Source organism: Triturus cristatus, chromosome 9, assembly GCF_964204655.1.
Source record: "Triturus cristatus chromosome 9, aTriCri1.1, whole genome shotgun sequence".
In the NCBI taxonomy this organism is placed as follows: domain Eukaryota; kingdom Metazoa; phylum Chordata; class Amphibia; order Caudata; family Salamandridae; genus Triturus; species Triturus cristatus.
In genome coordinates, this window is record NC_140592.1 from 150,358,510 (window position 1) to 150,383,460 (window position 24,951).

The window sequence follows — 24,951 nt, forward strand, 5'->3', positions numbered from 1 at the left end:
CTGACCAAGGATACTGATGGGTATCTTTATAAGGGGATAGTACCACTAGAACTTCACTTTTAGTGACGTTCTGGTGCGGCTATTCTCTTCTCCATACTTATGAAGTGGCGCTAGGCCACTTTAGGTGGCTTACGCCGCCTTGGAAATATGACCCCTTTACATGTATCACTTTGCCTGAAAGGGGCATGCAAAGGGTGTTGCTGTGGGTGTTCCACCGCAACACCCACTGCTTTTTGATGCTGCCCTAGATTACAAGGATGTATAAATCTGAGGCAGCGTCAAAACTAAAGCCATGCAATAGCAGGTGTTAGAATAATGCAACAAGGAGAAATACATTTATTTCTCCTCGTTTTTGCTTCTTCTATTTGTGCTGCATTCTGCAGCACTCATAGAAAGAGCAGAACGCCATTAATGAGTGTTTATGTGCAGGAAGTAACAGATCGCCATTATTGATTGTTTATGTGCAGGAAAGGACGCCTTCCTGCACAAAAACAATCATTCTCTGCAACACAGGCACCCTTGAACTCTGGTGCAAGGTGGCCTGCGTTCGAGCTAGGCAGCTAATTTTAGTGCCACCGCTAGGGAAAACACAGGAGTGAGCCATATTGTTGTAAATACGGAGCCTCCCTGCATTTTGTAAATGGCCAAATTTGGCGCAGCTCGGTGCTCCGCCATTTCCTTGTAAATATGCACCTTAGTTCCAGTATTTAAAGGGGGTAATTCTCAGAAAGGCAGCATTCAGTATCGGCGAGTACGTTTAGAAAGAAATCATCGCATGCCCTTTAGTGACACTAGTCTATTAACTCTAATGCATATAATATTGTGCTTATCTTAAGGACCAGCGTGAAACGTTGTAATAATAAGTCTACAAATTTGACAGGTTACTGTTATACTGGATTTTATAATGAAATGTGATATTATTGCACTGAACTAGGAGTCTTTTTTATTATTTTGAGTTTTTGAAAAAAATCTAGAAATGGTACTTAAGAAATGTCACTAAGTTTTGTGTAAATATTTTACCTTGTAAGATTTCTCTGAGATGGAACTATGATATTTTATGTAAAGGGTATTTTAATGTTTAAATATGAAATGAATAAATAGATGTGCTTTAAATGATTTTGATAGTTTGCTTTGCCTTTATAAGTGCGTTCGCAAACTAATATACTTTGCCTAATATGGCTAAAGTACTGGTGAGTACCGGCCCAATTAAAGCACTCTCTGGCCTGCGGAATTATCAGAGTACAGTAGAACAGAAGGATCTTTTTAGGTCGTGATCAGTGGCTGCCGGCAAGGCTCGTGAGTGGCGTGGTGGGCTCGGGGGGAAGTCACGGGGGTGGGGGAGGTTGCGCAGGGTTGGGGGGGGGAGAAAATAAATAAATAAATAAATAAAATAAACTTACCGTGCCACAGGGTCCCGCGTCTCTGCTCCCGCTCTCCTGGTCGAACTCGAGGAAAAGAAAGTACAGCCAGGCCTCATTGACCAATCACAGCGCTGCAATGCAGTGTTGTGATTTGTAAGCACCCAGGCTCCCCTGACCAATCACAATGCTGCAATGCAGCGTAGTGATTGGTCTGAGCACCGTGACACGCAGCTCAGCCAGGGGCTGGAGGGGTGGGCATGTTCTCCATGCAGGCTGTAATGCAGCCTGCATAGAGAACAGGAAAAGTGCGCATGACTGTTTTGGGCAGCCCAAGAGGGCGGACCAAACAGTCATCTGCACTTAGGAGTGGGCAAACCACTCCTTCCCTGCCCTGCTCCCAGAGCAGAGCAGATCCCGCCCACCCGCCCGCTCGCAAAGCAGCACAAGTATAAAATGATAATAACTCAAAGTTAGTATCATTTCATGTTTCTACTTCGCACTGCTTAACAGCAGTGAGGCAACGCTCCCCCGCCATAGTGGAGAAGCCGTCACTGGTCATGATTCTTAACAAACGTTGCCAGAAGCTGTTAAAAGTACAAGATATGCTTCCTGAAGCACTGTGAGTGGCAGCACAGATTGGAATACAAATTCGTGGGATATGTTGTGAACAAACAGAGTTGCAGTTCCCAGAGTAACTCAGGCCTTCCCAAAAGCTCACTGAAGAGTGACTGGCCCATAGGGGGCGTGCGGCGGCAGTGCCCCAAAAATAGAGGGAAAGATGAGGGGGGGGGCATGTAAGCTGACTGCTCTGCCACACTTCCACACTGATCTCTCAATAGGAATTTAGCGTATCCGTGTGCCATATACAAATATATAGAATGCAAAGAAGAGGGCGGCACCATCAGTTCACCCCAAACTCTCAGATGCTATGTGTGTGTGCATGCTGTGTTGGCGTGATGTCTGTTGATTACCCTATGCTACTAAGCACCATATCATGTGGTTTGGTGAGTTCTGTAAGCATCCCACCTCTTGTCAAGACTGGACGATGTACTGTGGTGGTGCTTCATTACCAAGAAGATGCACCACGAAAAAGGGAGTTTTTTTTGTCTGTGTGTTTATATCTGTGTAATCTCATTTTTTGTTGATTGTGAGCATCAATGTGGTTCTTCTGATGTATAAGGAGATATTTGTGTATGTGTGCAAGTGTGTTTCCTAGTCTGTTGGTGTTTCCTGTCTGAGCTATGCCTCACTGGTGAGGCCGAAACCAGTCTGGGGTTGCTTGTGTTACTCTTCTGTGAGTTCAGGATGGACTAGTCCCATGAGGAGAAGGGTCAGTACTGATTTGCATAAGTGGGGCCTTTGACAAAAATTACTTGTGGGTGAAAAATGATGGGTTGGAATGTTTCCCTGAGTGATAGACAGGGTATGACTTTTTGCAAGCATTCCTCCCATTACCTTTTGTGCACATTATGTCACGCCCTAAGTGGCTTTGAGTATGTCCAAATGAGGGTTTCTTGCTCCTTGTGCCAAAGAATCAAAGCTATGGCTCATTGACTTGGAATAAGTAGATTGAAACCAGCCTGCGGTTGCTTGTGGTCCCTTCTGGAGGGGGCTTGCCTGGCAATTTGGCATGCACTGTTTCCAAGTGGTATGCGGGCTGTTAGTTTTACTTTTTCCAAAAACAAACTCCGATTTTGGGAGCTGTTTTGGGAAAAAGTACAACTTTGTAAAGTTTGACAGATGGCCGTCCTGTTTGATGGAGCCGCCCATCATACTGTTACAACACTGACAGGAACCATTGTGATGGAGGTTCCTGCCAATGTTTAGAGTTATTCATGGGGTTGGCCGACATCTCTAAAATGGAGGGCAGATTTTCCTCCCGATGGTGGGGCAATGTCATCTCCAACTAAGTAGCCTCCGACCACCATACTCTAAATCAGCCCCTATGATGGTGTGGAGCTTTCCTGAAAATGTGTCTGTAGCCCACCTACATGCCAGGCTGTATGACTGGTTTTTAGGTTCGAGCCTGCTAATGTATGCACTAGCGCATGCGTCTCGCTAGTGAGATACTATTGTGTACAAATAGGGCTTGGAACCCACCCGTTGCTTACCATTTGTCTGCTCCAGTGTCACTCTTCTTTGCAGCTGTCTTAATTGGAAAGAGCAACCGAAATGTCACTTTCGATGCTTGCTGTGGAGCAGGGACCAAGCACAGATTAATTCAACGTAGTCTGTGCCTGTCTGCTGCTCCCGATGAGATTCAGGTACAATTTCTTGCTTCCTCACACTCCCCCTGTCTGCTGATTCCTTCATAGCCCTTTTTTTTCTTCTTTCTTTTTAACAGCCGTGTTGTTTTAAAGTCTGTTATTGGGATGTGGAGTGTTGCGCACCACAGTTTGAGTCTACTATTGCTCCTGGGTCTGCAATGGTTGAAGAGATGTTTATCGATCTGCTACGTTCATGAGAGAGGCGTCCTTAGCAGTTTGTCAATGATGGGATGTAAAAAAAACATATATGCAACATCTGGAAATGTCCACACTACATAGCCGCATGCTCGTTACCCCTCTGGTTTGTTCTATATGACAATCTTTCTGTTATAGTCGAATGTCGATATTTGTGTTCCTGTGTCATCTGGTAGTTCAAGCACCCCCAAAGCTCACTCGAATCTTTAGAGATGATGCCATATACTTTTGAGTTTCGGCCTCTTATAAGACTTATCTTCTTCCGAAGTGTTAATCTGCTTTCCGGTGCCCGCTTTATTCTTAAAGTTATTCGCTGCATAGAACTTGAACCTTCCTTTGCAATGTGAACATATTAGGTTTATTCAACTCCGAACATCAACAGTGTGTTTTTTGTGTAAAATATAAATTGTCAGATTCAAGCAATCCTCTTTTCTATCAGGGAACATCATCTTAGCAACCATTGGCAAAGCCAATTGCTCTTACCTGTACGAAAGCTATTGGCCTTGGCAATCTCTTTTAGTCATGTTCTCTAGCACCTTAGCTGCTGTGCAGCATGGCTGAAAGTTAGAAAGAAGTGTTAGGTCATGTTATAGCGCTATGAAAAAAGCGCAACGGCACCCCCAGCACTGGCTGCGTTATACCGGTTTGTTTTCCAACTTTTGGCTGTGCTGCTGTACATTATGGTTAATAAACATTGTCAAAGCCAATAGCTTTCACATAGGGGAGACCTATTGGCTTTGCCAGTGCTTGTTGGATTTGCAATTTACTCTTAATGCCTATTTGGCCTTTGGCTACGAAGCATCCTAAATTTGCTGAAACTGCAGGTGTAGCTGAAGCATGGCGCTCTAGTTGGTACGTGCAGATGTGCACTGTTCTTTCATTAAGGCAATTGTGTAGAATTTGACCTAAGATGTGGGTTTCTAATTGTCAGCTACAGGCATAACTCTCATCACCCAGTAGGAAGATGGGCTTGACATCTTTAATGCAACTATCTAAAGAGCATCACTCAGTCCCCACGCGCATTAACCTGTGCCTGCTTTTTACATCACAAGGGAGTCAAATTATATATGGTCACACCCGTGAGACATCAAACACTAAAATAAGAAGGTCTCGTTCTAGGCACGTTTCTTGATTGGGGGATTGCTCGTTCAGACAGGCTTTCTGCTTTCATTTAGCAAAGCTGCTTTAATTGATTCCTGGAAGCCCAGGATGTGCTTTGTAGCCCAGGAGAATGCATAATCTTTCCTCGCACTCCTGTTGTTTCATTGACTACGGCCTATAAAACAGGGGATATCTAATTCACTTTCTTGTTCATATGACATGAAAAGTCCCAACCCTTTGATGTATGACTCAGGGCTGTACACAAGAAATTAAACATACTGTTCAAAGGTTGTGTAGCTCACTGAAAACATGTTCAAGCTCTGCCATCCTTTCTGAGATGGATTTTTATATGTTTTAGCTCTTCATTTGAGGCATACAGATGCTCTGCTGTTTTATTGCAGGGCTGGGTTTAGTACTGTAAGCTTGCACCTTAGTGTAATGTTCTCTCGCGTTTGGTGGCCAGCCTACATGGCCAACATTTCATTTGCATGTTGTATCTTCCACGACGGCATGAATTCTACAGGAGGGGAGAGTACATCTCTCTCTCTCTCTCTCTCTCTCTCGCTCTCATATATCCCTGGTAACTCCACCTAAATAAGATGAGGAGTGCATCTACAATTGTTGTCTTGGACATTGGGACTTCTTGTGCGTTGGGCGAGGTGTTATGCTCTGATCCAGTAAGTAGAATCATTTTGTTATGGTCGCCTTATATATTTAGCATTGGCGCTTTAGCATTTAAATAAAATAAGTCATAGGGCCCGTGTTATCAAAATGCCCTGGACCAGTGGCGGCTCCTCCACTATGGCGGAGGAGCATCGCCCACTGCTTCACAGCAGTGCCAACTTTAAGAATTATAAAATGATAATAACTTAGTTGTTATCATTACATGGTTTGTGTCAGTCTGCGTTGCAGGTGGGTGGGCGCTGCTGCTCTACTCTGGGAGCAGCGGAAGAGTGGTTTGCCCACTCTTGAGCAGCCTGCATGAAGAACATGTCCAACCCTCCAGCCCCTGGCTGAGCGCTGTGTCACGGCACTCACAATGTTGCATTGCAGCGTTGTGATTGGCTTAGGGAAGAGAGCCTGGCTGCCTGCTTCCTGTTCCTTTCGGAGGCAGGAGAGCAGGCGCAGAGAAATCTCGGGACTGGCCTCAAGGTAAGTTAAAGTTTTTTTTTTATTCTGACCCCTCCCCCCACAAACCTCCCTTGCGCCCCTGCACCTGCCCCCCCACCTGCAAGCCATGCCGGCCACCTTTGCCCCGGAGCACAGCATGTGTGTGTGTGTGTCTCTGGTTTTTGTGCCCCCTTTGTGCCTCTGTCGCACTATGGTATTAATGTCAGGTTTTGGACAGGACTGAAGCTTATTCCCTGATCTCGGCACTGACTGACTTTTGCACGACTGCAGTACAACTTCTGCAGAACAAATAATGCATGGTTAGTAGGTGGCCTCAAGAAAGTTTGCAAGGGAGGAGGAACCCTAAAGGGAAAGTACCTCCAGAAGCAGATTAAAAAGTATGAATCTGAGTATCAGGACCCAACCATCCAAAGAATGAGTTGAAGTATCGAGAATCAGAAGACTTTCAGGACAGCCTTGCAGAAGATTCTTGAATCCAAGATATCCTGAGAATAAACAGCAGGACAAAAATCTAAAGGAAGTGGCAAATAACGCAATAAAAAATAATATTGCCTTTATTACAACACATATTTCGATGAATCCAGCAGCCCATTGAACTTAAGATGCCAGAATTTATGTGGCAGAAAGTACATCAACCATCATGGTTTGGGAAGAAGCCAGTGATGTTGATTCACAAAAATGCTAGGAGTAGCAGAAGCGACATCACATACCCTTTGACCTTAAAGACAGCACACAAAGTGACCAAATATGACTTTGACCCAGAACCTTATCAGGAAGTTATGTCACATATCTTAACCCAGGTGACAGTAGTATAGGTTGATACCTTTCGTCACCATGCATTTTTTGACAGGTGCCCCGCCCCCCGGAAGTGACGTAGGAGCCGGAAGTCCCGCCCCCCAGAAGTCCCTCCCCAGAAGTCCCGGCCCCGGAAAGTCCCGGCCCCGGAAGTCCCGGCCCCGGAAGTCCCGGCCCCGGAAGTTTGGGCCCCGGAAGTTTGGGCCCCGGAAGTTTGGGCCCCGGAAGTTTGGGCCCCGGAAGTTTGGGCCCATGGAGTCCAGCCCATGGAGTCCAGCCCATGAGGTTCAGCCCATGAGGTTCAGCCCATGAGGTTCAGCCCCTGAAGTGCATCCCCCGAAGTGCAGCCCCCGAAGTCAAGCACCCGGGAGTGGGGTATGTGTAGTGTGTGTGTGCGCCCCCCTGTCCATAAATGGCGGAGGTGTAGGTGGGGTCAGGGGCTGGCTAGGGCTAGCGGCAAGCCACCCGGTAGGGCCTACTAGGGGTGTTTAGGGTTATGGGCTGGTTGAGCAGAGACTTACTTGTGTGCGCCATGTTGGTTGGGCAATCAGGGGCATGTCCGGGCATGTTCAGCGGGTGGTTGCGGCTGTAGGCTGGTGTTGCTTCAGCAGTGGCGAGGTTCATCTGTGGAATGGGAGCCCTAGAGTGGTGCTGGGTCTTTTTTGGGGGTAGACCAAGCCCCCAAGGAGGCGTGCCTAATGCATATGGGGTTCCTAATTGGCAGACCATGGTGTGGGGGCGTAGCCACGGACAGCCAATGGATGGATTTCCAATGCCCCCACAAGAGGCGGGAAGCTAGACTGCTAGTTTGCTGATGCAGTAATTTTACCGCCTAATTTTAAAAAGTCTCTGATGTAAAATGACAGTAGTTATGAATAAATAAATAAATAAATAAATAAATAAATAAAAATCAGCCAAGGGCGGGAATTCCAAAGTCCCCACAAGAGGCGGGAAGTTAGACTGCGAGTTTGCTGGTGCTGTAATTTTACCGCCTATTTTTAAAAAAGTCTCTGATGTAAAATGACAGTAATTATGAAAATAAATAAATAAATACAAATAAATAAATGTTAAGTCAAGCCATGGACCTGGTATGTGTGATGTCGCAACCCAAGACTGTGAGTTTGCTGATGCAACAGTATGCACCATATAGTTTTAAAGTCTCTGATGTAAAATCATACTAGTTATGAAATAAATATATAAATAAGACATGTTTATACAACTACGGCTTCTCTCTACGTGGGAGTGGGGTGTCAGGGCTGATAAACATGGCAATCTTGTAAAGCATGCGTCTGGGTTTGGTAACATGACCATGCATCGTTTTGGAACGGTGAAGGGTGCTGTCACAGCCCGGATAGGGCTGGATGGAGCAAGTTCCACATAAGAGGCGGCAAACCCCTTGAGTAGTGCTGGGGTCTTTTTGGAGGTAGACCAGGCCCCCAAGGAGGCGTGCCTAATGCATATGGAGTTCCTAAGTGGTAGACCGTGGTGCAGGTCCTAGCCACAGTCAGGCAGAGGCGGGAAGTCCAATGCCCCCACATGAGGCGGAAGCTAGACTGTAAGTTTGTTGGCGCAACAATTTTACCGCCTAATTTTAAAAGTGACACTAGTTATGAATAAATAAATAAATGTTAAGTCACCGAGGCTTGAAGGGGTTGATAAGTATGACAATTTTGTAAAACATAAGTTGTTGGTGCAACATTTTTCACTGCCTAATTTTAAAAGTCTTTGCTGTAAAGTGACACTAGTTATGAAAAGTGAATAAAATAAAATAAACAGATGCTATGAAACTATGACTTCTTTCTATGTGGGGGTGAGGTGTCGGGGTTGATAAGCATGGCAATTTTGTAAAGCATGAGTTGTTGGTGCAACTTTTTTTACCGTCTAATTTTAAAAGTCTTTGCTGTAAAGTGACACTAGTTATGAAAAGTGAATACAATTAAATAAACAGATGTTATGAAACTATGGCTTCTTTCTACTTGGGAGTGTGGTTAGCAAGTTTGCTGATGTAACAATTTCACCGCTTAGTTTAAAAAACCGCCTTAAAAGAGTGCTAAGACACAAAGAGGCTTCTACGTGGGGAACGAGGTGTCAGGGACTGATAAACATGGAGTCTTGTAAAAAGTGGCGCCGAGGGCCTTGTAATATGCACAGTCGTGATGTTCTTAGATGGGACAGTGCGTGAGAGGTCGGTAAAAGTATGACATTTTTAAGGCGCACATTTTACACCTTTGGAGTGTGCAGAGAAAAAAATTGAAATGCAACACGTAAACTCTTTTTCCATGAGTTTCCCGCCTGTCTAGGACACGACGAGGCTTCTACGTGGGGGGAGAGGTGGCATGGACTGATAAGCATGGGAGTCTTGAAAAAGTGGCGCCGAGAGTCTGGAAATATGCACAGTCATGATGTTCTTAGACAGGGAGAGGTCGGTGAAAGTATGTCCTTTTTTAAGGCGCGCTTTTACACCTTGGGAGTGTGCAGAGAAAAAATTGAAATAGGGACGTAACTACACTTGCACTCTAAAATTTGTTGGAGCACCTAATTGTATCTTTGCGGGTAAACAGGCTTTGGCAGAAGACTACAGAGTTAACATGGCGCAGAGGGGAAACAGCCACGCTGATGAAACAAACTCCATACTTAATGTAAGTAGCTATGGATTTTATTTTTATTTTATAAGGCAGTGGTGGTATTTGTTAAAAACTTTAGAAAAGGAATAACTGTAAAATAAGCATGCATATAGTTATTATTGTAGTACTATATCATAGAGACCTAACAGCTTTAAGAGGATAAAAATTACAAAATAAAACAATGCCTTTTATACACATACCTTAAGTGTTGGTGGTCTTCAGGATATGTAGGAGATGGCAGAGCCGCCCCAAATCCGGCGTCTGCTGCATTACAAGGGGCCAGTTGTGGTAGGTGCACTGGCTGCTGCTCTGCGCACTTGTTCTACCCCAGATACTACATTTTATTGACTGCTTGCCTTCCCCTGCTGTATCTTCTGGGAGCACACTCCTCAGCATACTGATACACGATCTTTACTTAACACAGCTAGCATTCCAGTACTTGTAGTGCTGGCTATTCTGAGTCTTATACTGTTATGGGGCAGTGCAGTAATGTTATTGGGAAATCGACAATGACAATACTTCCTATCAACATTCTATGCATTTTCGCATCCATTTGCAAAGACTATTGATGTTTTCAGGGTGAGTGTGCCATGATGCTGTTAGTCTAGTCCATTTGTATTACAGCAGCCAGGATACAAAGTGCACATCAGAGGGCTCAGACAACACCATTGCATTTAACAATTAGACGTGGCATTACGTTTCTCAGCACACTGCCATTGTATCCCTTTATTTGGCACCGCTGATAGTCTCCTCGTGATTGTCTTCTGTTCAGTCGATTGCTGTATTGACAACACTGTTTTATTGTAGTTTTACTGCTTTGATTTCTTGGCTCATGGATACACAGGTTTTCCTCTCTTGGTCTCAGTTGCAAAAATTGTCCTCTGTAGACCATTCTTCGCAGAGGTTAATTTGTAAACAAATAAGTGCTGGGGTTCTTGTCAGGAGGCAGCTTGCACCAGCCCATTTCTCCTCTTAGCACCGCCTAAAACAGAACCAACTACCAACCACGAAAGTGGGGAGAGGATGTGACGTAAGGGCCAGAGTTGCTGACTTCAGCGCTGGGGAACCAGGTTTGATCCACGGCATCGGCTCAACATCCTGGGATTCTGGGCAAATCACTTAAGCTCCCTATGCATAAATGAATGTGTCCTTAACTGGTGCTCATGAAAAGCACTGGTGTTGATGATTAAGCGCCGGCTGAGCACTGGCTCAAATTAAGCGCTGATTCTTCTGCTTCTTTGTGCTAGAGCTAAAACATACATGAACCTGTCAATCTGTGGAAGCTATTCCTAAACGAAAGTGCCTTGAAGTACATGTGCTGAGGCATGAGGACAGAGCCATACTCCCCATACACAGAGTATACTCCTTGTGTTGTGCATTCCCAAAGCTGCCATCCAGTGTTGAAAGAAAAACTCAAAGTTCTTTTTGTACACACCTATGTCACTCACAATTACCAACAACGGGTGCCCCAGGCGTTGGAGCTAGGGGTGCAGCAGGTGCTAGAGCACCCCCAGATCTGGAAGGAGTTAAGAAAGGTGATGGAAAACAGTGAAGCCTTTCAATCTGTGAAATTTTCAAACAGCATTAGCAGTGTGCTCAAACACAGTGAAAGATCAACGAAATTAAGGAGAGCCCACAGAAAGAAGGTATGCCACTCTTGTGAGTGGGTGGGGTCAGATTACAAGAATGAGGCACATGAAAGGCACCAATGTAACTAATAGCTCCTTTTTAAAGTTTGCCAACATCGCAAACAAGAATTATTTGAGTCATTTAATTGGGGAATGTGGAGACAGGCATGTGATAAAGTAGGGTGGGAAAACAAACCAATCAACAAATTATTTTACCCTTGCATGTATGCATGGCTAAAACCACTCTGATTTATTAATGGTCTCTTCTAAGTAACTCATTTCTTTAATCATTTTTTTAAAATAAATTGACACAATGTATTCACATGTTCATAATATTGCACCATAATGCAAACCGAACCACATTTTCACTAAAAAAGGTCTCAGAATATCATTCACCCGCTTCCTTCCCTTCAGCTACCCACTTAAAACTTTTTGTCATGCCCATTTGATACACTTGCTTGTTCAGTAACAGCATGATGCTCTTAGAACACCTACAGTTTTAGCATGCTGAAGACCCTGGCCAGCATCCTGAATCAGAGATTTGTTCTAGCATCACTGATGGCTTTTCAGATCTCATGTGACATCGTTCACCAGATGACCCCTTTCATGCTCCCTGGGAAGCAGACCCTACGTCTGTTCATGCCGTAGAGCACTTCTGCGGACGAGTCTAGACCTTCCATATTCTAGATGACAGAAGATTTTTGTTTTCCAAACCCTCGTGCAATTAAGTGTCTCAGAGCAAGGTAGATATCCCTCCATCACCATAACTACCTTTAAAATCTACATACTTAGTGTGCCAAAATAAAACGTTCTGTGGTGTATTGAGCTGAAGAAGAAAATGGACTTGGATGTCCAGAACGGAAGAAAGTAAACCTGATACTGTGTTAGTAGCAACCCTACAAATAGGAAAGAACTCTTTGTTATGTTATGGTAGGTGTTTTTATTTAGCCACCCTACACTATTTACATGGTCTTTTAACACCCTTAAGTGTTATAGCAGTTTGCTCCAACAGAAGGTTCATTTATTGGGGAAACCAGACTTGTGTATTCCTGACTTGTTGTCAGTGTGTTTGTGGTGGCTTTGCTCAATTTGCACTGTGGTGGTGTGTCTCTATCCTTGAGCCTCGAGTTTATTGTTTGTCCATTTGTGGATGTAAACAAGCAGATGCCTCTGGGTGAGAGCTGCGTGGTTTGCATTATATTTTTATGTTATACCACAGCTCTGTTTGGCCCAGCAGTGTGAGGTTTTGCTGGAAGAGTTTTGCCATAATAGATAGATGGTTTATACTAGATGTTTAACACCCTCATTTTCTGTGTAAGACTTGTGTCTTGCTGTAACTTGTGTAAAGAAGCAGGTTGGTATGGTTTAGACTGATGTGGTGTTGCAGTGGGTGGTGTAGGGTGGTGTGGAGAGTCAAGTGTGGTTTTAGCTATTGTACTACATTGGGTTGTATAGTACTTACATTGCAATTTAGTGTAGTAAGGTGAGGTATGGTGTTATGTGGCATTTGGTAATGTGGTACACAGACCTTTAAGGTGAGACATAATGATATGGTATGCCAAAGTCTGAGAAAGTGTGGTATTGTGTGTGTTGAGAGTGGTGTGGTACTGAGAGATGTGGTGTTGAAAACTGATGATGTGACATGATGGAATATGTTAGTGTACGATATAATGTGCTGTAGTGAGGTAGACTGAAGTGGAGTGGTGCAATATGAGTTTGTCATGTGTGTTATGTTGGTGTGTTTGGTGTTTTGGTGTAGTGATATGTACTAAGTGAACTTTGTTGTTGTATAGTTCTGCTGTGCTGTGATGTGCAATGTAATTGCTCTTATATGGATAGTTGCGGTATTGAATGGCATGTATACTGCATGGTGTGGTGTAGTCTGATGTGGAACCATAGGGAACTATGGGAGGGGTTGATGGATGGGTGGGGTGCAATATGATTGCATGTGATGTGGCTTGGTATGAAGTGTGGGATGTTGTAACCTGGTATAAGTATACTTCTATCCGGTGGTGCAATGCGTAGGATGTTGCGTTTTGGTGTGGTGTGAATTGGTGTGGTGTACATTAGTGCGGTGTTAGATTTTGTGGTGCTATGTGGCTTATGTGGTATGGTGAACAGGGAGGTGTGTTGTGGTACAGTAGGGTGTGTTGTATCCCATAAAATGTATGGTCCTGTATGGAGTTATTAAGTCAAGGAGGGTGCTGTGAGGTGCGGCAGTGTGACGGGGAGAGTTTTCCCATAATAGATAGATGGTTTATACTAGATGTTGAACACCCTCATTTTCTGTGTCAGACTTGTGTCTTGCTGGAACTTGTGTAAAGAAGCAGGTTGGTATGGTTTAGACTGATGTGGTGTTGCAGTGGGTGGTGTAGGGTGGTGTGAGGAGTCAAGTGTGGTTTTAGCTATTGTACTACATTGGGTTGTATAGTAATTACATTGCAATTTAGTGTGGTAAGGTGAGGTATGTTGTTATGTGACATTTGGTGATGTGGTACACAGACTTTTAAGGTGAGACGTAATGATATGGTGTGCCAAAGTCTGAGAAAGTGTGGCATGGTGTGGTATTGTGTGTGTTGAGAGTGCTGTGGTACTGAGAGATGTGGTGGTAAAAACTGATGATGTGACATGATGGAATATGTAGGTGTATGATATAATGTGCTGTAGTGAGATAGACTGAAGTGGAGTAGTGCAATATGAGATTGTTTTGTGTGGTATGTTGGTGTGTTCGGTGGTGCGGTGTGGTGATATGTACTAAGTGAACTTTGTTGTTGTATAGTCCTGCTGTGCTGTTGCATGCAATTGCTCTTATATGGATAGTTGCGGTATTGAATGGCATGTATACTGCATGGTGTGGTGTAGTCTGATGTGGAACCATCGGGAACTATGGGAGGGGTTGATGGATGAGTGGGGTGCAATGTGATAGCATGTGATGTGGCTTGGTATAACGTGTGGGATGTTGCAATCTGGTATAAGTATTCTTGAAGCCGGTGGTGCAATGTGTAGGATGTTGCGTTTTGGTGTGGTGTAGATTGGTGTGGTGTACATTAGTGTGGTGTTAGATTTTGTGTTGCTATGTGGCATATGTGGTATGGTGAACAGGGAGGTGTGTTGTGGTACAGTAGGTTATGTTGTGTTGTATACCATAGAATATATGGTCCTGTGTGGAGGTATGAAGTCAACGAGGGTGCTGTGAGGTGCGGCAACATGATGGGTATATGGTTGTAGTGAGTGGCTGCAGTGTAGAGTTGTTGTGTGAAATGATGGGTGGTGGTCTCATTTAGGATTTCACCCTTGTTCCCCAGCAAGTGGGTGCTATCCGGTAAGGTGTGAGTTGATCTGGACTAACGTTTTATGATGTGAGTTGCATTGTGCTGTACACATTATATTGTGGTGTTACGCTTACTTATTATATTGTGTGCCAGGTGTAGTGATGATGTAGTATGGTATGGATTTGTTTGGGGGTTGATGGTTTGTGGGAGGCAGTGATGCGGGTTGATATTGAATAGTCTGGAGGTGTGTTGGAGTGTGCCGTGGTGAATGCTGTTATCATATAGCAGAACAACAAAAGAAAAACCTTTAACTTACTTAAGGATCCCGGAAAACATAGCAGTCTCAGTACAAGACCACGTTATACTGAAAAAAGAGTTAATTAATTATATATTTACATTTACGATTGGTGTGTCACCCCTTCTACTCATGTTCAGGTAATGGTAGAAGTGGGATTGAAGATGCTTCCGTTGTGGATCCACTAGTATACCAAGTGGCAGAAGGTCAAATACATTTTCAATAGCTCTTTAATAGTATTCTCAAAAGGCCCTACAAGAAAGCAAGCTTTTCACATAGCCTTAAGGGCCAGACTGCTAGATATGCACAAAATGGCAGTGCAAAAAATAATGCCTTAGTTAGAGTAGCAGTTGCTAAACCGAAAGTACACCCTAAAGTACCATCTTCCATCTTACAAAAATATGTTCCAAGGAAGTACTCTACTTATGTATTCAGTCATTGTGAAGGTGTGGCTAAGAATGCAGCCTCTTAGGCAGTATTGTGGGGGCCAGTATAGCTCCTTTATCAGCAGAAGTCCAAGCCACAAGTCAGGCCGCTAATCCTGTGCGTGCTACACCTTATGAAGAATTTAAATAAGCCATATTAGCGAAAATTGGGCTTAATAAAGGGAATTACTGAGTTGTGCTCAGAGAGAAATGTGGGCTTATATGGAAATCCCTAGGCATTATTCTTAAGAGTCAAAGACTGAGGAGACATATGGTACAGATGGGTTTGGCTAATGAACGTTATAGATAACATATATATGGAATCATTCATAGGTATTTTTCCTTCTAGTACTGTAAGATGAGCAAAGCAACATACCAGGGTAGGCCTACAGGAAGCCATCAATATAGCTTGCGCCAATCCTTGTGCTCAAGATTGGAAATTGGGAAATATTTGAAGTTAACACCCACTCCTAATGTCTGTAAAGGCCCACTCATTTCTCCAAGAATAGATTTTTTTCTAATGGCTCAATATTTTCATAATGGAGCAGCGAAGAACACCTCCAAAAATAGGCCACCCTTAATGTTAAGCTCTCAAGGACCACAATGCTTTTGATTGTGGTGAATGGGTCATCTTGGCTGAGTGTGTCCTAGGAAAACACTAGCATAAACATTAAAACAAGTTTTTCAGGAGGCATTGTGTTTGCAGAAGCACAAGCTCTTCCTTTCAATCAGGCCTTTAGATTTATCAGGAGACCAGTCCAAGCGCTAATAGATGCAGGAGATAAACAAACTGTCACCTTATAGTGGCTACACCCCACAAAGATTGGAACCAGGAGTCTGTGTAATCTGTGCTTATGGAGATACGATCAATTATTAGGCATATTTTATTCCTTTGCAAACAGGAAGGCACACCAAGGAAACTTTTGGAGGGGTAATAGATAATTTACTTGAGGAATATATATTTGGAGCCAACAATCCCCATTGTCACATTGTGACGAAGTTCCTGTCTATCAAACTCTAAATCAGGCCCTAAGAGTGTAAATGTAAGGGATCAACTGTAAAGGTAAGGTTAAGATAAGATAGTGCTGATATATTATGCCAAGGCAACATAACTAATTTCTGCTTGTTTTAAATTAAAAGTATGTGTGGTAATCTGGATAGGAAATGATGCCACAAAACAAAGTACAGCACTGGGTGCCTGAATTATTTAGACCAAAAACTGTTATGATGTAATAGTTTGCCGAGTTCTCACAGAGATATCTAGTTGAGCGCGGGACAAGGCAGGGTTGCCCGATCTCCCCGCTACTGTTTGCCTTGGCGGTGGAGCCCCTTGCGGCTAAGTTTCGGACGGGCCGATACTACGGGGGCTTAGATGGCAGAGACGGGCGACAGCATATCTCGCTTTATGCGGACGACCTTTTGTTATTCCTCGAAGACGCTGGCGGAGCATTGACGGGGGCGGAGAGCTTACTATCAGAGTTTGGGGACGTATCAGGTCTACGAGTTAACTGGGCTAAGACGTGCCTGTTCCCGGTGCGACAGGGGGAGACTATGCCGGAGGTGGCTCGAGCGGTCCGCTGGGAACCCACCTGCCTGAACTACCTAGGGGTACATATTTATCATATGATGGCAGATATACTGGAGGGGAATGTGGGCCGCAGCGTACGGGCCCTGAAGGAGAGTATGGCCTTTTGGGCCACCCTCCCGTTATCGGTGACAGGCCTCATCTCCCTTCTGAAAATGGTGGCACTCCCTCGCTTATTATACTATTTTAGGACGCTTCCGGTGTGGATACCCAACTCCACTTTCCGGTTGCTGAAATCGATGGTGGTGTCTTTTCTGTGGGGTACGGGCAGGCGTAGAGTGGCGCATGCAACGCTTATACGGCCCAAGAGCGAAGGAGGGCTGGCGGTCCCCGATTTTGAGCTATATTACTTAGCGGCGCAATTGCAGATCTTCACCCAAAATGTGGCGCGGGTGTTCCGCGGTCCAGAGGCCGGACGAGAGGGGGGAACGCCACGCCACGTCCTTTCTTACATCACCCTGCAGCAGAGGCTGGACGCCCGGGACCTCCTCACGGAGGAGTTAACCTTTAGGCTCTGCTGGAATCGCTCCCAGAGACGTGCGGGGGTGGTACATCCGTACGCGCCGGAGATGCCACTGGGGATGCTGACTGCGTTACCACACGGTGGAGACTGGTCGCAATTACAACTTTGGGAAGAAGCGGGACTACAGGTGGTAGGAGACCTTTATGAAAACGGGGTTTTGCTGCCCTACCAGACTCTCCAAGAGCGGTTTGAATTGCCTAGGGGAGGCTTCCTGCTGCACGCAGCGATTACCAGAGCGATGCAGGCACATTGGAGGGAGGGGCTGATGGAGCCTAAGACGTCGATGGCCTGCCAGTATGCTATGATGGCAGCAGGAACTGTTAAGGCGGTCCCGTGCCTATATTCTAGAATGCTCCTTGAAAACCTACAGCCGCTAGCTGACCTTCGGGGGAAATGGGAGGGTGACCTAGGCAGAGCTATCCCTGAGACGACCTGGGCACAGTTAGTGAGACGGGCTTGGAAGAGCACGAGAAACGCAAGATTCCAACTGGTGCACTTCTACATACTCCACAGAGCATACCTGACGCCGGGAAAAATCCAGAAATATTTTAAAGTTGAGGAGGCGGCATGTCCCAGATGCCTGAGAACGGGGGTGGAACTGGATCATATGCTGTGGTCTTGTCCAGCGCTGGGGCCCTACTGGACAGAGGTGGGAGATACCCTGAATGAGGTAACAGAGAGGGGACTGGTTTTTGATATGGCCGCTAGTATACTGCACTGGTTCCCACACACGCCCAAAACCTAAATCACGAGCAAATTCGTAGACATGGGCCTTATATTAGCGAAACGAGAAATTACGAAGCGGTGGAAGGCAACAGTGGGGCCCACTAGCAAGCGGTGGAAGGGGGAGCTTATTAAATGGGCCACCAGCGAGGGTGCGCTGCGGTATCAATGGGCTCATAGACGCAGCGATGAAAAGGCGCTAGAGGCAGCAGCTGCGTGGGAGGCGCTAGTGCAGGCGCTGCGAGATTATGAACCTGGCGCAGAGGGAGTTGACCGCCCCGGGGCTGAGGGAGTGCCCCCAGAGCAAACTGGGCACATCACATAACTTGACACATTGGTATTCCTTGGGCTGTACGACATTAGAGGGCAGGGATTGTCGCATGCGTTGGTGAGGAGGATTGAGGGAGGGGGAGGGAATCTAGAAGTGTTTTGCTTAGGGGTTAAGGGTAGAGTTTTGTTATGTAGATAATTGGTTTTATGCGTTGTATAGTCCGGGAGGGAATTCTATGAACCTATCTTAGGTGTTGTATAATTGGGAGGGAGGCGTGCGCTTATTTTGCAGAAAGTATGGTGAAACAAATTGTGTAAGGTTTTCTATGTGGATGTGCAAAAACCAATAAACTATGTTTAAAAAAAAAAATGATGTAATAGTTTCCCTAGTGTATACCGTGATGAGAAATGTATTGATAAATCTTAGGGAGAAGAAAATAATCATAAATGAAATAAAATAATAATGTTAGTTATGGCCACATGTATTTATTGAAATAGATCATATAATGAATATGAACTATATTATTGGCTTAAGTTATTCCTTATTGTTATTAGACGTTAACTTCTGATGATTTGTAAGGTACTATCACTTGTACAAAGCAGTCCGTCTGCTGACATTGCCTGAGTGACACAGCAGGTCAGCACCCACTCCAGTCATGGCTGGCCAAGATCTGTCTTATCTGGGCTCCCATCTTTTATGCTGAGCCCAGGAGGGGAACATACCATTTTTTTGCAAGCATTACATTCTCATGCCATTTTCTTGAACGCATTTCCTTGTGGAGTGCATTATCATTGTAGACCATCTCACCATTTATCATTTCACCATAACTAACATAATGAAAAAGTATACAATACTATATAGATAATATTGTTTTTACGATGAGGTAGAGTTAAGAGTAAATGTTAGAGGCATGTGGCTGAGAAGATGGGGTTAAATGTAAGAATAAGGGGCAAGGGGTAAGAGGTGGGGTAGAGGTTACAGGAATGGGGTAAGGGATACGTTTGTAAGAGTAAGGGGTTAATAATGTAAAGGTAAGGTGTTATGAGTAAGGATAATGTAAAGGGATTAGTGTAAGTGTTTTAGGAAATGAAATTAAGATAAGGGGATCACAGTAAGGGATATGGGGCTCAGGGTATATAGGTAAAGGTAAAAGGGTAAGTGGATAAGGCTGTATAGGTACGATGGTTAAGGAGTAAGAGGTCTAGGATAAGTGGCAAGGGTAAGTGGATAAGCGGCTCAGGCTGTAAATGTAGGGGATTAAAGATAAGGGGTGACGTTAATGGTTAATAATGGTTAGGAAAGTATAAGGGGGAAAGTGGTAATCTCTTAAAGTTGTAAAGGTATGGGGTTATGAGTAAGGTTATTGGGCAAAAGGTAAGGGGGTTAAAGGACTGGTGGTAAAAGGATAATGGGGTACGAGTAATGGACCAGGGGACTGGTTTAGTGTTTGGTGGATGTGTTACTTCATCACAACATGATGGATATTCCATCCTCTCTACTACAAGTATCTCATATCCTAATGTAGTTGTGAAGAGGTAAACAGGATAGATGTCACATTGTGACGAAGTTCCTGTCTATCAAACTCTAAATCAGGCCCTAAGAGTGTAAATGTAAGGGATCAACTGTAAAGGTAAGGTTAAGATAAAAAAAATTAATATAAAGGTAAAAGAAGTAAGGATATGGGGTTAAGTGTTAAAGGGTTTGGATTAAGAGTTAGAGATTAAGGGTGAAGAGGCAGAGGGGAAAAAGGTTACTCTGTAAAGGTAAGGAGGTAGATGTATGGTTTATGGATAAGTGTTTTTAGTAGAGGGATATAGGTGAAGGAACAGGAGTGGATGTCCTAACATCACAGCAAATCACTCACCCAGAAAACAGGATTCCTTCTGACCTCCCCCATCCTAATGTGACAACTCAAGCATAAGTAAACAAGCATTTTCAATGCAATAGGTCTCGCATTATTAAAGTTTGAGCTGTTGGCATTGCTAATAATAATGCAACACCAATAGCAGCTCAAAGATTCAGTAATGTGAGACCTATTGCATTGCAATTTTTTTTTATATAGCACGAACTTGAGTGAAAGGTGTGTATTTATGTTGCATTGAGTACAGTGTAATTATGTGTTGTGTTATTATGTGGCACAGAGTGGTATTTTGTGGAGTGTATTTATCTTGCATTAAGCAGAGAGTAATTATGTGACGTGCAATTATGTAGTACTGAGTGGTATGTGGAGTGTATTTATGTTGTATTGAATACAGTGTAATTATGTGATGTGCAATCACACAACCACACCCAACCACACAACCACACACACAACCACAACCACACACACAACCACAACCACACATACACACAACCACACACACAACCACACACACACACAACCACATCACACAACACACCCACACACCCACAACCACACACACAACCACAACCACACACACAACCACACACACAATCACCACAACCACACACATAACCACCACAACCACACACACAACCACAACCACACACACAACCACAACCACACACACAACCACACACACAACCACACACACAACCACAACCACACACACACTCAACCACACACACACAACCACACACAGAACCACAACCACACACACAACCACAACCACACACACACACTCAACCAACCACACACACAATCACACACACACACAACCACACACACATCCACACACACAATCAGACACACAAACACAACACACACAACCACACACACACAACCACACACACACAACCACACACACAACCACACACACACACCACACACACACAAACACAACCACACACACAACCACACACAACCACACAACCACACACACACAACTACACACACAACCACACAAACACACACAACCACACACACAAACACACACACACAACCCCACACACACACAACCACATACACACACACAACCACACAACCACACACCCACACAAACCACACACACAACCACACACACAACCACACACACAACACACACACAACCACACACACAACCACACACAACCACCCAACCACACTCACACACAACCACACACAACCACAATCACACACACAACCACACACACAACCACAACCACACACACACAACCACACACACAACCACACACACACAGCCACTCACACAACCACACACACACACACAACCACACACAACTTAAGGGAACAGAAAGAGAAAGAACTCTATCCAAAATCACACATTTTCAGTCCAGTCAGAAAGTATGACTTAGCCCCAATGAGTCCTTGTCTTGTAGCTAAGCAGATACAGTCAATTATTTCAGTAAGCCTGACGCGACATTAGAAAAAGAGAAGTATAGTGCAATTATTTGGCATGCATTGTTTACCTTGTAACCGCATAAATATTTGCTGCGCATTTTTCATTTTTTTCACCTTGTAACCGCCTTCATTTATTTTACCTTGTAACGAAGTAAATATTTGCAGCGCATTTTCATTCTCTTTGCCTTGTAACCGCCTTCATTTATTTTACCTTGTAACTGCGTAAAGATTAGCCACGCATTCCTCCCAATTAAGCAATTGCAGCCGCAAAGCCACAAGTAAAGTGATCGCAAAACTGAAAGCAAAGCCACAAGTAAAGCGATCGTGAAACCGAAAGCAATCGCTTTTGGAAGCAGAGACAGCCGCCAATGGTGCGCGCGCACCACAGACAGCCATATGCTTTCAATTATCGCGCCCGTGTCTGGGCACGATAATTGAAACCAGATAGGCCTTAGTGCGCGTAACAGACACCAATAGGCCGTGGGCGGAACGATGCGCCCGTCTTTGGCCTATTGCGTGCTCTGTCTAAAACATACAGCCACTAAAAGCCAAATAATAGAAGACAAAACAAAAAACATAAGCACGAGCGTGTACGATTCCAGGGTCCATTTCTGAACCCCGAACAAAAGGACTCTCGCTGCGCGAGCACCGTTGCGCAGTGCAACGCTAGGCGCGAGACCTAAAAAGCTTGGCTAGGTTCAACAAAATGCCTGTGCAGAATTCCTTCCACTGTTAAAAATACCAAACCTCTGGGCTTCATCATCAATAGGGATCTAAATCTGCACACTCCAAACAATGCTTGTCCAAAGGTAGTCCAACATTAAAGAAGACTCCTACAGGTAATCAAGTCCCTTATCCCAGCTGATGAATACAAAAGTGTTTCCCAACCCTTTGCTCTTTTGAGACTGGATTGCAGCAAATCACCTCTGGTCCATGCTCCCAGAATCCACTTGGCCACTGTGGTGAGACTTATTGCTGACATAGGAGGATCCAATCATATCACCCAATACTATTCTCCCCTTACTAGCTTCCAAAAGAAGTGGCATGTTTGTTCAAGTCAATCTGTATAGTGCACAAATTGGATTTTGTGAAGCAGCACAATACCTTGCACAGAAACTAATCTCAAAAGGTTTTGCTTGCTCTTAAGTGCTGACTCACACCACTGAAAAACCACTACATCAAAACAGCAATAAATCTGAAGCATGCTTCCCCAGGCGATTCTCTAACTGTTTGTGGCTCACTGACTCCTACAATCAGGACAAAGTTATTGCATGACAGTTTCAGGATGGAATTCTTACTCTTCCAACACCACTTCCAGTCATGATTGGACAATTCAGCATACGGTCGATGAACATGTGGGCATGGAAAATAGAGAAGAATCGCCATCTCTGTGGAGCTCTATGTAAAGTGTTCAGCTACGCTGGAGGGTTTAGTTCATGCTATGCAAAACTGTAAAAATAAATCCCTATTACTTATTGTAAACAAACAGGCACTACATTTAAAATTAAGTATTAATACAGGAAATCACTGATTCACATAGATTACAAACATTTCCCACTGTAACACATTGTTTTCAAATACTGGTTTGTCCATAGAGTTTTCTAGAACCAATATGGAGAATTCAAATAGCAGGACTTTTTACATTATAAATTGTTCATTTCAGGTATGATGCAAGAGACGCGAGATAAGCCCAGTGGTGGCTCCTCCGCTAAGGTGGAGGATCGTCACCCCACCGAGCAGGCCAACAAGGAAAAAATAAAATGGTAATACTTCATTGTTATTATGATTTTATTTTCCGTTCTTGCTCAGCTGGGTAGGGACGGGGCGGGGCTGCTCTGCTCACAGAACAGGGCAGGAGTGGTTTGCCCACTCCAAGTGTGCAAGACGCTTTGGCTGGCCGTCTCAGCCGGCCAAAAAGCCATGTGCACTTTGCATGCTCTCCATAAGGCTGCATTACAGCCTGGGTGCAGAACATACTCAGGCTTCCATTCCCTGGCTGAGCGCCGAACCACGGTGCTCAGACCAATCACAATGCTGAATTGCAGCGTTGTGATTAGCTATGTGGAGCCTGGAGCCAGGGGCTTCCTGCTTCCTGCCCTGGAAGCGGGTGAAGGGGAATGAGAGGTGGCGGCAACAGGTAAGTGTTTTCATATTTTTTTTCAGTCCCTCCCAACCGCGACCCCCCCCCCCTCAGCCCTGTTAAAAACCAGCTGCCATTGGATAAGCCAGTTGGCGAATCCAATCAATCAATCAAGATTTATAAAGTGCTGCTAATCACATGAAAAGGTATACAGTTGCTTCCAGGTCCTGGAGACGTATTCGAATTGCTCGGTCTTGAGGGACATTCGGAATTCCGGAAGTGAGGTAATGGTCTGGACGTGCTTGGGGAGGCTGTTCCAGGTCTTTTGCTGCAATGTGGAAGAAGGAGCATCCTTCACTTCTGCTTCGGTAGATGCGCGGAGTATTGGCAAGTGAAAGGCAGGTGGAGTGTAGTCTTCTCAATGGTTGGTGGAAGTTCAGGCTGTTGTTAATGTAGGAGGGTCCTTGGCTGTGTAGATCCTTGTGTACATGGATCAGCAGCTTGAATTGGCATCTATTCTGTACGGAGAGCCAGTGGAGTTTCTTGAGGTGGGGTGTGATGTGGGTTTTGTCGGGAAGGCCAAGGATGAGTCTGGCTGCGGCGTTCTGTATGGTCTGAAGTCTCTGTAGAAGGTGTGCGTCTATTCCGACGTAAAGGGTATTGCCATTATCCAGTTGGCTGGTGATAAGTGCTTGTGTCACAGTGCGTCTTGTGTGTAGGGGAAGCCACTTGAAGATCACATGCGGCATGCGCAGGGTGAGGAAGCAGGCAGAGGAGAGGGCATTGATCTGTGATTTCATGGTGAGCTTGTTGTCAATGACGATTCCGATGTTTCTGCCGTGTTTGGAGGGAGTGGGTGCAGGTACTAGGTATGATGGCCACCAGGGGCTTTTCCATATGTTGTTGCTGTTGCCAAATATCAGTACTTCCATCTTGTCTGTGTTCAGCTGCAGGCAGTTGTTTTTCATCCAGTTGGTGACGTTTGTCATGCTTCTGTGGAAGTTGGTTCTGGTGGTGATGATGTCGTAGGTGAGTGAGAGGATGAGTTGGGTGTCGCCTGTGTAGGAAGTTATGTTGTGACTGTGGGATCTGACAATTTTGGCCAGCGGTGTCATATATGTGTTAAAGGGCATGGGGCTGAGGGATGAGCCCTGGGGGACACTGTAGGTGATCTCTTTGTGTTCAGCGGTGAAAGGTGGATCCTCTCGGTTCTTCCAGTGAGGAAGGAGGTGATCCATCTGAGTGCATCCCTTGGATGATGATGTAGTGGAGTCTTTCGATCAGTTTGTGGTGGGGTACGGGGTTGAAGGCTGCCGAGAGGTCGAGGAGAATCAAAGCTGCTGTTTCTCCTTGATCAAGGAGGGTTTAGATGTT

The 24,951-nt window shown here is 44.8% G+C and overlaps 1 protein-coding gene across 5 annotated transcripts in view; it reads left to right on the top strand.

Annotated features, from left to right (window-relative positions):
• The first annotated feature begins 9,239 nt into the window (after positions 1–9,239).
• Positions 9,240–24,951, top strand: part of TMEM40 (transmembrane protein 40) — a 270,106-nt gene continuing 254,394 nt past the window's right edge. For 2 of the 5 annotated variants that reach the window (XM_085624612.1, XM_085624616.1), the window contains exon 1: positions 9,240–9,489. The gene's annotated coding sequence lies outside the window, so the exon portion shown is untranslated. The remainder of the gene's footprint in view (positions 9,490–24,951) is intronic. The other 3 variants (XM_085624620.1, XM_085624614.1, XM_085624610.1) reach the window with 3 other exon arrangements.